Source organism: Macrotis lagotis, chromosome 8 (genome assembly GCF_037893015.1).
Source record: "Macrotis lagotis isolate mMagLag1 chromosome 8, bilby.v1.9.chrom.fasta, whole genome shotgun sequence".
Lineage (NCBI taxonomy): Eukaryota > Metazoa > Chordata > Mammalia > Peramelemorphia > Peramelidae > Macrotis > Macrotis lagotis.
Window position 1 is genome coordinate 97,799,955 of NC_133665.1, and position 13,513 is coordinate 97,813,467.

Here is a 13,513-nt window from a genome sequence, read left to right on the forward strand (position 1 = left end):
GAATACAAGTTATTCCCCAAATGATAAATGGCAAAAGGATATGAACTGGTAGTTTTAAAGCAAAGATAGAACAGATATCTATAGTCATAATGAAAAAAAAAATGCTCTAAATCAGTTTTATTAAGAGAAATGCCTATCAAACTGACAAATAAGGCAGAAAAGAAAAATGATAAATGTTGGAGGGGATGTGGGAAAATGGGACACTAATGCATTGATGTTGGAGTTGTGAACTAATCTAACCATTCTGTAGGGCAAGTTGAAACTGTGCCCAAAGAGTAATAGAACCACATACTTTTTTTTTTTAATACTGCATACCTTGGCGCAATGGATAGAGCACTGGCCCTGGAGTCAGGAGGACATGAGCTCAAATCTGGCTTCTGACCTTGGGCAAGTCACTTAACCTCATTGCCTTGCAAAAATAAAAAACAAAAAACCTACATACTTTTTGATCCAGCCATACCACTATTAGATCTCTATCCCAAAGAGATACAAAAAACAAAAAGGAAAGAGATCTTTTTATATAAAAAATTTTAAGACAGCTCTTTTTGTGATGGCAAAGAAGTAAAAATCAAGGGGAGAATAGCTGAACAAATGTGATAGATTGTGATTATGACAGAATATTTTTGTGCTATAGGTATGACAATCAAGGTTGATTTCTAAAGATTTTATATATTTTGAGCTTTACAATTTTTCCCCTAATCTTACTTCCCTCCCCCCACCCCCACCCCCACAGAAGGCAATTTGCCAGTCTTTACAATTGTTTCCATGGTATACATTAATCCAAATTGAATATGAGGAAAGAGAAATCATATCCTTAAGCAAGAAACATAAAGTATAAGAGATAGCAAGATCAGACAATAAGACATCAGTTTTTTAATCAAGGTTGATTTCTAATAAATCTGGAAAGACTTACATGAACTGAGATAAAGGAAAGTGAGCAAAACTAGAAGAACATTGTATGCAATGGTAGCAATAATATATGACAATCAACTGGGAATGGTTTAGCTACTGTCAGCAATACAACAATCCAAGACAATTCTAAAGGACATATGATAAAAAATACTATTTACCTGCAGAGAAAGAACCGATGAATTCTGAATGCAGATCAATGCTTTTTTTTTGCTTTATTTTTCTTGGGGGTTTTTTTGTTTGTATTTTCTTTCACAACATGATTAATATGGAAATATGTTTTGCACAGTTGCACATGTATAATCTATGATTAAATGTCTTGCCTTTTCAAGGAGGAGATGAGAGAGGGGAGAGAATTTGAAACTCAGAATTTTTTTAAATGAATGTTAAAAGATGTTTTTACATGTAATTAGGAAAAAAGGATTTTAAAAAAGCCTCCTCTACCCTTTTCATATTTTTATCAGCACTTAATCAATCACATACCTCATCACCTAAGGATTTTTCTTATAAAAAACTTTATAAAGTGGTAAAACAGAATGCAGATTAGTGGTTATTAATATTCTCTTGGCTACTTGAAAGGGGGAGTGATTTTTAAGTACTGAGATTACTTCCAAGTATTTGGCACCCTTCTCTCTTTCAAATCCTCCAAGAATTAATTGTTCAAAGTCTTCAAACCTGTTTTAGCTAATAGTACAGAACTATGTGCATAGTCTTGACTTAGTGTAAATTACTGAATTTGAGGTGGTAAAAGTTCTAAGACAGACTCATAAATGGCAATTATCCTTTGAATCACAGGCCACATTATAACTTTAATAATTTAGGCCAAAGTCTACTGTAAAACTTATAAAATATTATTTTGCATTCAGAAACAGTGATATTCTCAAAATAAGTGATAAAATTCAAAGCAGAGTAATATCAGAATCTTTCCCATTAAATTACAAACTGATTTTATAACTGTAATCATTGATCCAATATATCACTATCAATTTAACTGTTGCCTGAAAACTAAATTCTATAATCTTACAATATAAAATAATGAAGTAATCTGTGTAGATTTAGAGTCTACAAGTGAATAACATAACTGTATCAGACTATAAAGTAAAACACCTGAGTTCCTTCATACAGAGGATGGCTATATTAAGGACAGGAAGAAAATTGAACTAAATGGCATCTAAGATCCCTTCTAATTCTGACATGATTTGATTCTATACCTTATCTGAATTTTTCAAAATACATGTTGTTAAAAATTACCCCCTACCCCAAGAAACTTCTGGCATGGTTCCTCATGCATCTGGTGCTTTTTTTGGTAACTACCTAAATATAATGATTTAAATAATTTCCCTTTAGAACAATTTTCTAAGAAAAATCAGTGTTTTCTTTGGAAAGTAAATTTTAACTAGTGGTTTGATGAAATACAGTTATCATACGTAGAAGATAAACTTGCCAGTATAGATGAAGAATTAGGAAAAACAATTAAAACTAGAAGGAAAAAATAATAATTAGAGAAAAGCTTGGCTTAGAGTCTGAGTCAGAGGGATAACAAGGTGATTTTCTTCCAAGAGGGTCAGATTAAGCACAGCATGAATGGAAAGGTCTATTATGATAACATCTGAGCTTAAAGAAAAGCATCTATCACTATATTTCATCTTCAACAAGGAACATTTATCAAATGTCTATATGTCTGTCTGTGTGATATTTGGCTTTATTTCTCCAAGGGAAAAATCAACTTCCAGATGAGATTGTGACAAATAAATAAGCACTGTACTCAATAAATGTCTGTTGAATTAAACACGTTTAACCTATTTTTTAAAAAATTCAGCAAAGAGCTTTGTAGATGCTTCTTATATTTTCTGCAACATGCTCTTAACCTGAAATATTAGCCACAGAAAATCTTTCACACTCTCTCCCTTCTCCTCCGAGTCTCTCATCCCCATTGGAATCTAATGTGGAATACAGATCATCTCAAGCAATGGCACTACTCTTGCTATATGTATTCATCAGAAATAACTCTCTCAAATAAAAGCAAACCCTCCATTTTTCCATATCTTAAAGATGAAGGAAAACAAGAATTGTGAAGCTAGGAAAGATCAATTCATGTCAATACAACTTCTACTAGCACATTCAGACACTTTTATTACACAATGTGCAGAAAGAACTCTAATAAGCTAAAAGTAGATACATGCCCTGAATATAAAAGGTCATATCATAAGAAGAGAATAGAAAGAGGTACCTTTTTCTTGATGTATATCCTCATCTCCCAATGTATCTCTTTCTCATTCTTTCACTGGGGAGGAGGAAGTGATTCTTAACCAAATAAAGGACAGGGGACAGCATAAAATAAAATAAAAAATCTTTGTAGGAATAAAATCAAAGAAGATAAAATAAGAAAAAATTTAAGTAGAAATATTTTAATCAAATACACATATAAATGTATATTATATTTCCATGTATACATATATGTGCACATACATATACATGTGTGTATGTATAGAGCAAATCTGGTATCCAAGATCCATAGAGAATGACAAATATACTGGATGTGCTAAAAACTTTAGTGCAATTTTAAACTTTAATAACTTAAAAGTAGTAATTGAATACTTTTTAAACTGCATTAAAACTTTTGGGAGACCTTGTATAATATTGAGTCATTCCCTAATAGATGATGATGATAATGATGATGATGATGATGATGACTATGATAATAATTAGGAGGAAGTTATATATGTTATAAATGCTATAGCTAGCAATTATATAGTGTTCCAAATTTGTAAAGCAATTTACAAAAATCTCATTTGAGCTTCACAGCAGCCCTGAGGGGTAAGTGCTCTAAAATAAGTCCACTTTAAAGATGAGTAAACTGAGGAAGATAGAGGCTAAGTGACTTGTTGAGACACAAAGTTACTGAATCACATGTCTCACCACTGCACAACACTTTGGAAACACTGAAAACTTGTGTACCAACAAACCTGAAGCATGGGAAAGTGCCTCCCCACTCGCAGATTAGCAAAGTTCAAATTTAATGTAAATCTGAAATTCAAGAAATAGACTGGGTAAATGAGCAAACCCCCCAAAAATATAATTTGACCATAAAAAGTTACTATGGTGGCAAGGAGGACCAAGACATAAACTCAGATGGCAATGATCCTCAAATGGTTATAAGCAAAGACTCAAACAAAAATACTAACTGAACCCAAGCCTAACAAGTATTCCTGGAAGAGTTAAAAAAAAAGACTTAAGGTTTAGTGACTTCCACGATAAAGGACTATGATATTCCAGAAGGCAAGGACTCAGATTACAACCAAGAAGAACCTACCTCAAAAAATTAGTATGAACCTAAGGGGAAAAAATGGATATTTAATGAAAAAAAACTCTTTCAGGCAATCCTGATGAAAAGGCCAAAGGTGAAGAGAAAATTGGACATTCAAACAAAAGAGAAACATGAAAAGGTCAACCTGAATGAAAAAGTATAAGGGAAACAATAAAATTAAACTGTTCTCATTCGTATATGGGAAGATGACACAAGTAACTCCTAAGAACTGTATCATTTTTGATCCAACTTTTCTGGAGAACAATTTGAAATTAGGCCCAAAGGCCAATAAAAATGTGCATACCCTTTGATCCAGCAATACCACTATATCCTGAAGCAATCATGAAAAAAGGGAAAAATTCCACAAATGTACAAAAACATTCATAGCAGTTTGTAGTGGCAAAGAATTGGAAATTGAGGGGACACCCATCAAGTGGGGAATGGCTAAACAAATTGTGATACATGTATGTGATGGAACACCATAGTACTAAAAGAAATCATAAGGGATGGGATTTCAGAAAAGCCTGTTACTTGTATGAATTGATGCTGAGTGAGATGAGCAGAACCAGAAGAACATTATGCACACTAACAACATGGGATGATGACTGACCATGATGGACTTGCTCACTCCAACAGGTGTAGTACTCAGGGACAATTTTAGAAGATTTGTGATGGAGAATACCATTTGTATTCAGAGAAGGAACTGTAAAATTTAAATAAAGACCAAAGCTTCTTATCTTCAATTTTTAAAAGTTGTCTTAAGTATTATGTAATTTTTCTATATCTCTCATGTTTTTTTCTTCCTTTTGGATCTGATTCTTCTCTCCCGACATGTTCAATTTCAATCTATGCTCATCATGGATACAAATGTAAAGCCTATATTAAATTGTCTTCTGTTGGGGAAGGGGAAAAAATTGTAAAACTCAAAATCTTGCAAAAAAAATGATTGGTATACACTACCATTGTATGCAATTAGAAAACAAAACATTTATATGACACACAAAAATGGGAACTGTGTCATTATAGTTAGAAGCAGTCCACATAGAGGTCATGATGGTGAATAGATTATACTGCGATGACCAAAACAAAAAATGAAGGAATGAGAAAGAGATACACTGGGAGATGATATGCATGCAGGACCATTCATATCTGGCCACTGAACCCAGGTGGTTCTGGAGGATAAAGGAAGGACTGGTGACTTAGCACAGCCTCCCTTACTCAAATGCAAATCATGTGCTTGTCACAGCATCACCTCCCCTGATGTCATGATTTGTTTTTGAGAATGAAGGACAAGCATCATCAACATTTGGGAGAAGGAGAAAAGGGAATGAGGAAAATGTTCTCACATTAAAGAGGTAAACAAGAAAGAGCTTTTATATTTTTAGGTTTTGTTTTGTTTTGTTTTGTTTTGCAAGGCAATGGGGTTAAGTGGCTTGCCCAAGGCCACACAGCTAGGTAATTATTAAGTGATGCCAGATTTGAACTCAGGTACTCCTGACTCCAGGGCTGGTGCTCTATCCACTGTGCCACCTAGTCGCCCCTGAAACAGCTTTTATAGTAGAGGGAAAGAGGGTGGTAGCAGACAATGCTTGAATCTCATTCTCTTCAGAATTGGTTCAAAAAGAATAAAAATACACACACACACACACACACACACACACACACATATATTCAGTTGGGAATAAAAATCTATCCTACCTAGAATGGAAACAGGAGGTGAGGTGGGAGTGGGATGATAAAAGGGAAGGCAAATTAAGGGAAGTAGTTGCCAGAAGCAAAACAGACTTTTGAGAAGGACCACAATAAAAAGAGAAAAATAAAATAAATAGAAGGAAACAGGATGGAGGAAAATACAAAGTAATCATAATTGTGAATGTGGGTAACTCATAAAAATGAAGTAGATAGAATGGATTACAAACCAGAATCCAAAAATGTTGTTTTCAAGACCCACACTGGAAACAGAAATACACACACACACACACAGAGTTACAATAAAGGGTTCAAAGCAGAATCTATTCTGTTTAGCTGAAATAAAAAAGGCAGTCATGATATCAGACAAAGCAAAAGCAAAAACAATTAAAAAAGACATCAAAGACAATGAAGCAATCTCAAAAAATTTGACATCAAGTTTTTCTGATAAAGGTTTCACTTCTCAAATATATAGGGAACTGAGTCAAATTTATAAAAAATAATAGCCTTTATATATGATCAAAGAGCCACTGTTAAGTGGTCAAAGGATACAAATTAACAGTTTTGAGAAGACATCAAAGCTACTTACAATCATGAAAAAATGCTTAAATCACTATTGATTTAGAGAAATACAAATTAAAACAACTCTCAAGTACCACCTCACAACTCAGAAATGACAAGTTCTGAAGGGAATGAGGAAAAATCAATACACAAATAAACTGTTGGTAGAGGTGTTAACTGGTTCAAACATTCTGGAGAATAATTTGGGAGTATGACCAACTGTAAAGCAGTACATACCCTTTGACCTAGCAAAACCATTATTAGATCTGTATCCAAATGATCAAAGAATAAGGAGAAAGACATATATGCACAAAAATAGTTAAAGCATTTTGGTAGTGAAGAACTGAAAATCAAGGGAATGTTCATCAAGTGGGGAATGGTTGGGCAAGTTGTGGCTTAAGATGGTGATGGAGTACTATTATGCTATAAGAAATGACAAAGGAGGTGATTTCAGAGAACACTGGGAAGACCTATGTGAACTGATGCTAAATGAAGTTAGAAGAACAAGGAGATCATTGTGCACAGTAATAGCAATGTTGTAGTGTTGATCAACTGTGCAAGACTTGGCTACTCTGACCAATTCCATGATCCAGGACAATTTCAAAGGACTCATGAGGATAAAATGCTATCCACCTCCAGAGAGAAAACTAATGAATTCTGAGTTCAAATTAAAATATAACTTTTCCTGTGTGCATGAATAAAGAAGCTAATATGAAAATGTTTTGCAAGACTTCCTATCCTTTGCTTGCCTTCTTAGTCGGTGAAGAAGAAGAAGGAGAAAGAAGGAGAATTTGGAACTCAAAATTTAAAAAGAAAAAAATGTTAAGACTAGATTTGAACTCAGGAAGATGAGTCTTTCTGGCTTAAGGCCTGCATGACCTAGCTGCCTATATCTAGGCAAAAAACAAAAAAACAAAAAAAACCCCCAATTCTGAGGAATTCTTCTAACTAAGAAACCAAGTATTACCTAGTTTAGGGATTAATCCACTATGAAGAGAACATTTCTAATGTAAAAGAATAAATCAGAGAGGGAAAAAACTTCTTCCTCAAGAATCAAAGCAACTGAGAGACAGACAAAAGGGTGGACTAGGCATAAGACAGATCAGAACTAAAGGCGAAAGCCAAACAACTTGGAAACAAAGCCTATGCTTTCCAAGTAAGAAAGCAACTTAAAAAAAAAGCAACTCCAAAGATTACGCAGAGACTGTATTCTGTCATTCGCCCAATCTTGTGCTCTAAGACTTCTTCCCTATCTGTGCTCTAAAGAGTGGCTTTGTGCAGAGTGTCTAACATAGTATAAGTACTATATCAATATTGTTATTGTTGTTGCGATTATTATTATTGGACATGGAAGATGTGTTCAAATCCCATTCTCTGCAAGCTACTACTGGGTGAACTTGGACAAGTCACAACCTCTTAACTTCAGTTTCTTCATGTTTATATAAGAAGGTTAAAGATCTAAGGTCCCAAACATATAGCCTTTAAAAAACTCATCTCTTACCCCAAACCCAGCTTATCCCACAAGTCTTTCAGACAGCAACAGTAAGAAGTTAGTTTGCCAGTTAAAAAAAAAAAAAGGCCAGGGAACCTTGTTTGGAACCTGTCCTATGCTCCTGTCATCACTACAATAACAGGGTTAGAGGTTATAGTAATAAGAAAAATTTATGAGCATACAAGCAGCTGAGAGTTGTAGTTCATACATATACAGTTAGATTCCTTTCCTTTCCAGGGCCAAGAGCCCTGGAATTGAAAGCACATTAATAAATCCACATCTGGTAGAGGAGTTCAAGTGGAAGAGACAATATATTTTCAGATGTTACAAATCTAGTGCAAAATCCAACACTACTTATTCAGCTACTCCTACTCTGACTCTTTCCTACCTTGTCTGTTTTGAATGACAGTAAGTAGAGCTCTAAAGTTATTTGCCCAGAGAGTTATTTGCTTTCATTACTGGCAGTTACCTCTTTAAAGGATTTCATTTTATAAAATGTATTGATCAAAAATTTCAAAATGTAAGACTAATACTTAGACTTCAAAAACCATTTCTTAAATACCTACTGTAGATAGAACAATTATATTGGAAGAGAAAACATATCATACCTAAGACAAAGCCCTTGCTTTGGGGTCAGGAGGACAGTGTGGGGCTTATGATCCAATAAGGCTGCTTCTTGATTAATCATGACTCTTTAGGATCCTTCCTTAAGATTCCATATGAAAAGGATGAATTTGGTCATTAAGAATAAACATATGCTAAGACCTTTGCAGAAGTGGAAGATTACAGATGCAAAACACTGCATATAAAGTAAGATTTTGGGAATGTGCTGGTTAGTTTTTCTGGACTGTTTTTTTTCTAATTTATTTCCTGTTATGGAGGATAGCTCTCTGGAAGAAAGTAAAGATATATAATGGGAAACACTCTCTTTGATCAGTCTAGTTCAATGAGTGAACCATCTGCAAAATGTAAAGATTATATACTGGTGTCCCCTCCATATGTGATATATGTGATTCCATTCAGACTGTGCCTAATTTATAGTAGATGCCCCATAAAGGTATAGCAAAGTTGACATAAAAGAGCCCTAGGAGGCAGACTCCTTGGGTCCTAGACCCAGCTCTGCTACTAATTCACTATGTGACAATTGACTTCCCCTATGTAGGTCTGTTTCCTCATTTGAAAAGTGACAGGGGATGCTAGATACCCAGGTTCTGTATTGAATCAAAGACTTTTCAGTTATCCCCCTCAGAACAATATAAATGCCCTGTTTATAAATTTATTACACTGGTTCCAAAGAAACATCCATTACTTTATTGGGCTCCATTCACAGGACGAAACTAAAATTCAGTGATTCCACAAAGGTCATTAACAATAACTCATTCAGTGATCAATTATTCATTTGATTCAACCATTAAACCAATATAGAATCCCCCACAAAAATCCTGGTGCTGAGGTCAGTTAGAGTTACTCAGAATTGTCATTTGTTACCAACAGAGATTCTTTTAGAAAAAGCCTCTTCTCAGAGGTTATATTATATAAATATATCATTTAAGCTCATTGGAAAACCATCAACGTAAAATAACTACTGCAAAACTGTAAGCTTTTAAAAATTAATATAACCATTTTGTAATACTAGCATGCATGCTTTTGCTAATCAACAAAGAAAACTGGAAAAGGTGAATTGGAGAGTAAATAATCCATCCCTAAGTCCCCAAGCTCATCTCATAGGTTGTTGGTCAGTTTTGGGGTTCTGTTTTGTTTGGTTGGTTTTTGCAAGGCATTAAATGACTTGGCCAAGGCCACACAGGTAATTTTTAAGTGTCTGAGGTTGCATTTGAACTCAAGTCCTCCTGACTCCAGGGCTGGTGCTCTATCCACTGTACCACCTAACTGCCCCTATTTACTGCACCACCTAGCAGCCCCAGTTGTTTTTCAATCACATCCATCACTTCATGACCCCATTAGGGCTTTCCTTGGCAAAGTTACTGGAGTGAATTGCCATTTCCTTCTTCAACTCACTTTACAGAATAAGAAAGTGAGGCAAACAGGGTCACATAGCTAGTAAGTGTCTAGGGTTGGATTTGAATTCAACTCCTGACTCCAGCACTCTATCTACTATACCATCTAACTGCCCCAACTCTTAAGAACAAGACTAATTCTTTAGAAAGATATACCTTTAAATTAGAAAAGAATCTTGCATGCTGAGTGAAATAAGCAGAACTAGAAGAATATTACAGACATTTAACAACAAAGTGGGGAGGTGGTCAACCATGATGGATTTGTTCATTTCAGCAGTACAATAATCAAAGACAATTTTAAAAGACTCGTGATAGAAAATACCATCTGTATCCAAAGAAGGAACTGTGGAAGACCAAAGCTTATTATCTTCAATTTTTTTTTTTAGGTCTTTGCAAGGCAAATGGGGTTAAGTGGCTTGCCCAAGGCCATACAGCTAGGTCAATTTTTAAGTGTCTGAGACCAGATTTGAACCCAGGTACTCCTGACTCCAGGGCCAGTGCTTTATCCACTGCGCCACCTAGCTGCCCCATCTTCAATTTTTAAAAGTTGTCTTATGTATTATGTCATTTCTTTTCTCTGTAATGTTTTCTTTCCTGTGTTTGGATCTGATTCTTCTCTCAGAACATATTCAATATTGATCTATATTTAGCACGGTTATAAATATGGAGTTTATCATGGATTGCCTTCTGTCAGAGTGAAGGGGAGGAAAAGGAGGGAGGGGAGAGAAAAACTGTAAAACTCAAAACCTTGCCAAAAAAATGATTGGTAAAAACTACTGTTGCATATAGTTAGAAAAACAAATAAATAAAACAATTTAAAAAAAAGAAAATGCATCAAGCCCTTAGAGCTCTATAAAACAAAAAAAAATTTAGGGTGAATGTTTTTTTTCTTTGTAGCCCCCACAAGAGCTTAATTAATATTTCTTGAATTTAATTAGTAGAAACAGAAATATTTATTTGATAGGAATATGTATTTCAGCATCACAAAATCTCAAAGCTTGAAGGAAACTGCAAAGTCTTCAAGACCTCCACATTCTTGAATGAGAATGACCTTGACAGTATCCTTACTAAGGGTCATTCATCCTCTGAATGAAGTTCCAGAGCCAGTGAACTCCCTATCAAAGCACCCCATTGCACTTTTAGATGGCTCTAATTAATAAAGATAATTTTCCTTATATAAAGCTAAACTTCATCTCCATTGTTTCTAGTTCTGTGATCTAAGATTGTGTAGACAAACCAGTCAGGTTAATATTACTTACATTGCTTAGCATGCATTTTGATACAGCTCTGTTTCTAAAATTCCAAAATTCAATTTGCCTGGGCAAATTTTCCAACTAAATAATTAACTGCCTATGCCCATTTCCTATTCCCCAAACTAATAATGATGATAATAATAATAAACCAAAGCCTATCACCAGGCATTCACTCAACTGACTGGTCGCATAAGAAGAATGGCATAAAATGTGTAAACGAATGATTAAAGTTAACATTTGAAAGAACAAGAGTGTTACCATGGTCTCTAAGAGAAATATATAACAACTGACAAAAGTAAATCAGCTAAAGTTGATATGTAGCACAAGGCCCTGAAACCTGCCCCATCCAAAATTGACTGTACCTTCACAGATACATGGACTGGAATCCAAAAGGTCCATATGACAAATTCTTTAAGAAAGCATCAGCTCTAATCAAGTGAATGTCCATCAATTGGGGAACAGATGAAGAAATTGTGGTATATGTATGTTATGGAAAACTATCGTTCTGTTAGAAACCAGGAGGGATGGGATTTCAGAGATACCTGGAAAGACTTGCATGAACTGATGCTGAGTGAGATGAGAAGACCCAGAAGAACATTGTACAGCCTAATAGCAACATGGAAGGTGATAATCAATCTTAATGGATTTGGTCATTCCATCAGTGCAATAATCAGGAACAATTTTAGGGTATCCACAGTGGAGAATACCATCTATATCCAGAGAAAGAACTGTGGAATTAAAACAAAGACCAAAGACCCTCAGGTTTTTTTAAAGTTGTCTTATGTACTACATAATTTTGCTATCTCTAATATTTTATTTTTTCTTCAAGGATATGTTTTTTTTCTCTCAAGACATTCAATTTTCATCAATGTATATATAGCAGGGAAACAATGTAAAGATTATCAGACTGCCTTCTGTGGAGAGGGAAGGGAGGGAAGAAAGAGTGGGGGAGAAATTATAAAATTCAAAACCTTATAAAAATGAAATGATAGTGGCACAGTGGATAGAGGACCAGTCTTGTAGTCAGGAGGACCTTTGTTCAAATCTGACCTCAGGCACCTAATAATTACCTAGCTGTGTGATCTTGGGCAAATCACTTAATCCCATTGCCTTGCAAAAGCTAAAAAAAAAAATTATAGGTAGAAACTACTATTGTATATAATTGGAAAACAAATAAAATATTTTTTTTAAAAAGAAAGCATCAGCCCAGACTCCAAAGCATCCACTTCATAAATGCTCAAGTGGTATCCTCTCAATTTCATATGGTCTTTTTAACATGTGAAAGGTCTATGACTTTTCAGTGACAACTGAAAAGTATTCTTATATTACTATAAGCCATTCTTGTTGTACTAATAGTTTTCAATACCAAAAGAGCAAAAAAAAAAGTGAGTTGTGTATATATACAAGGATATATATATTCACATATGAATGTATACACACAGAGACATATATGAATGCATTTACATAAACAAATCTCCCCCACTGCCAGGAAAGTCTCAAAATTACAAGATTCAGATTGGCTGCCAGTTCAGTCCACATTTGTGGAAGGAGTTTCCGTACCAAGAATTATATACCCTCCAGGCTGATGGACCTTCTCTGTAATTTATACTCCTGAGTTGCCTAGAAGATTAGGAGGTTAAGACTTGCCCAGAGTCAGACAGCCAATATGTGTCAGAGGAAGAACTTGATCCTAGTTCTTCCTATGGCAGTTTCTGTGTTTACCTCTCCTCTGTCTCTTTTAATCTATCACTCATTCACCATGTCTATCTCTGTCTCTGTGCTTCATTCTTCCACTATATGTGCTTGTGTATCTTTACATCTCTGGGTCTCACTATCTCTCTCTGTAGCTTTGTCTCTCTTATTCTTTCACTATGAGTCTCTGTCCTATCTCTATAGCTCTTTCTTTCACCATTTCCTCATGTGTCTCTGATCTCTTTGCACCTGTCTCTGTCTCACTCTTTCACTGTCTCTCCATGTCTTTCTTATGTCTATCTCTGTCATGACATCTTTCTATCCCTGTCTTTCAATATGTATCTGTTTCTATGTCTCCATGGAGCTGAGTTTACATGTCACTCATGATGACTTTATATTTTGCTATTAAATTTAATATTTAATTTGCTATTAAAGCTTAAAACTTGAACTAAGTTGTCTTCATATATGCATGTACATGTGAGTATATGCATGTGTGTGAACACAGAAACCTATTACCCCTAAATCCCTAATAAACATTTTTAGGATTCAAAAATACATTCATTCATTTCCTTTCTTTCAATACCAGACCATT

General features: G+C 34.8%; 1 protein-coding gene across 1 annotated transcript in view; it reads right to left on the reverse strand.

Moving 5' to 3' along the window:
* Positions 1–13,513, reverse strand: part of FGD3 (FYVE, RhoGEF and PH domain containing 3) — a 212,711-nt gene that overhangs the window by 140,008 nt on the left and 59,190 nt on the right. The gene's annotated exons all lie outside the window — the stretch shown is intronic.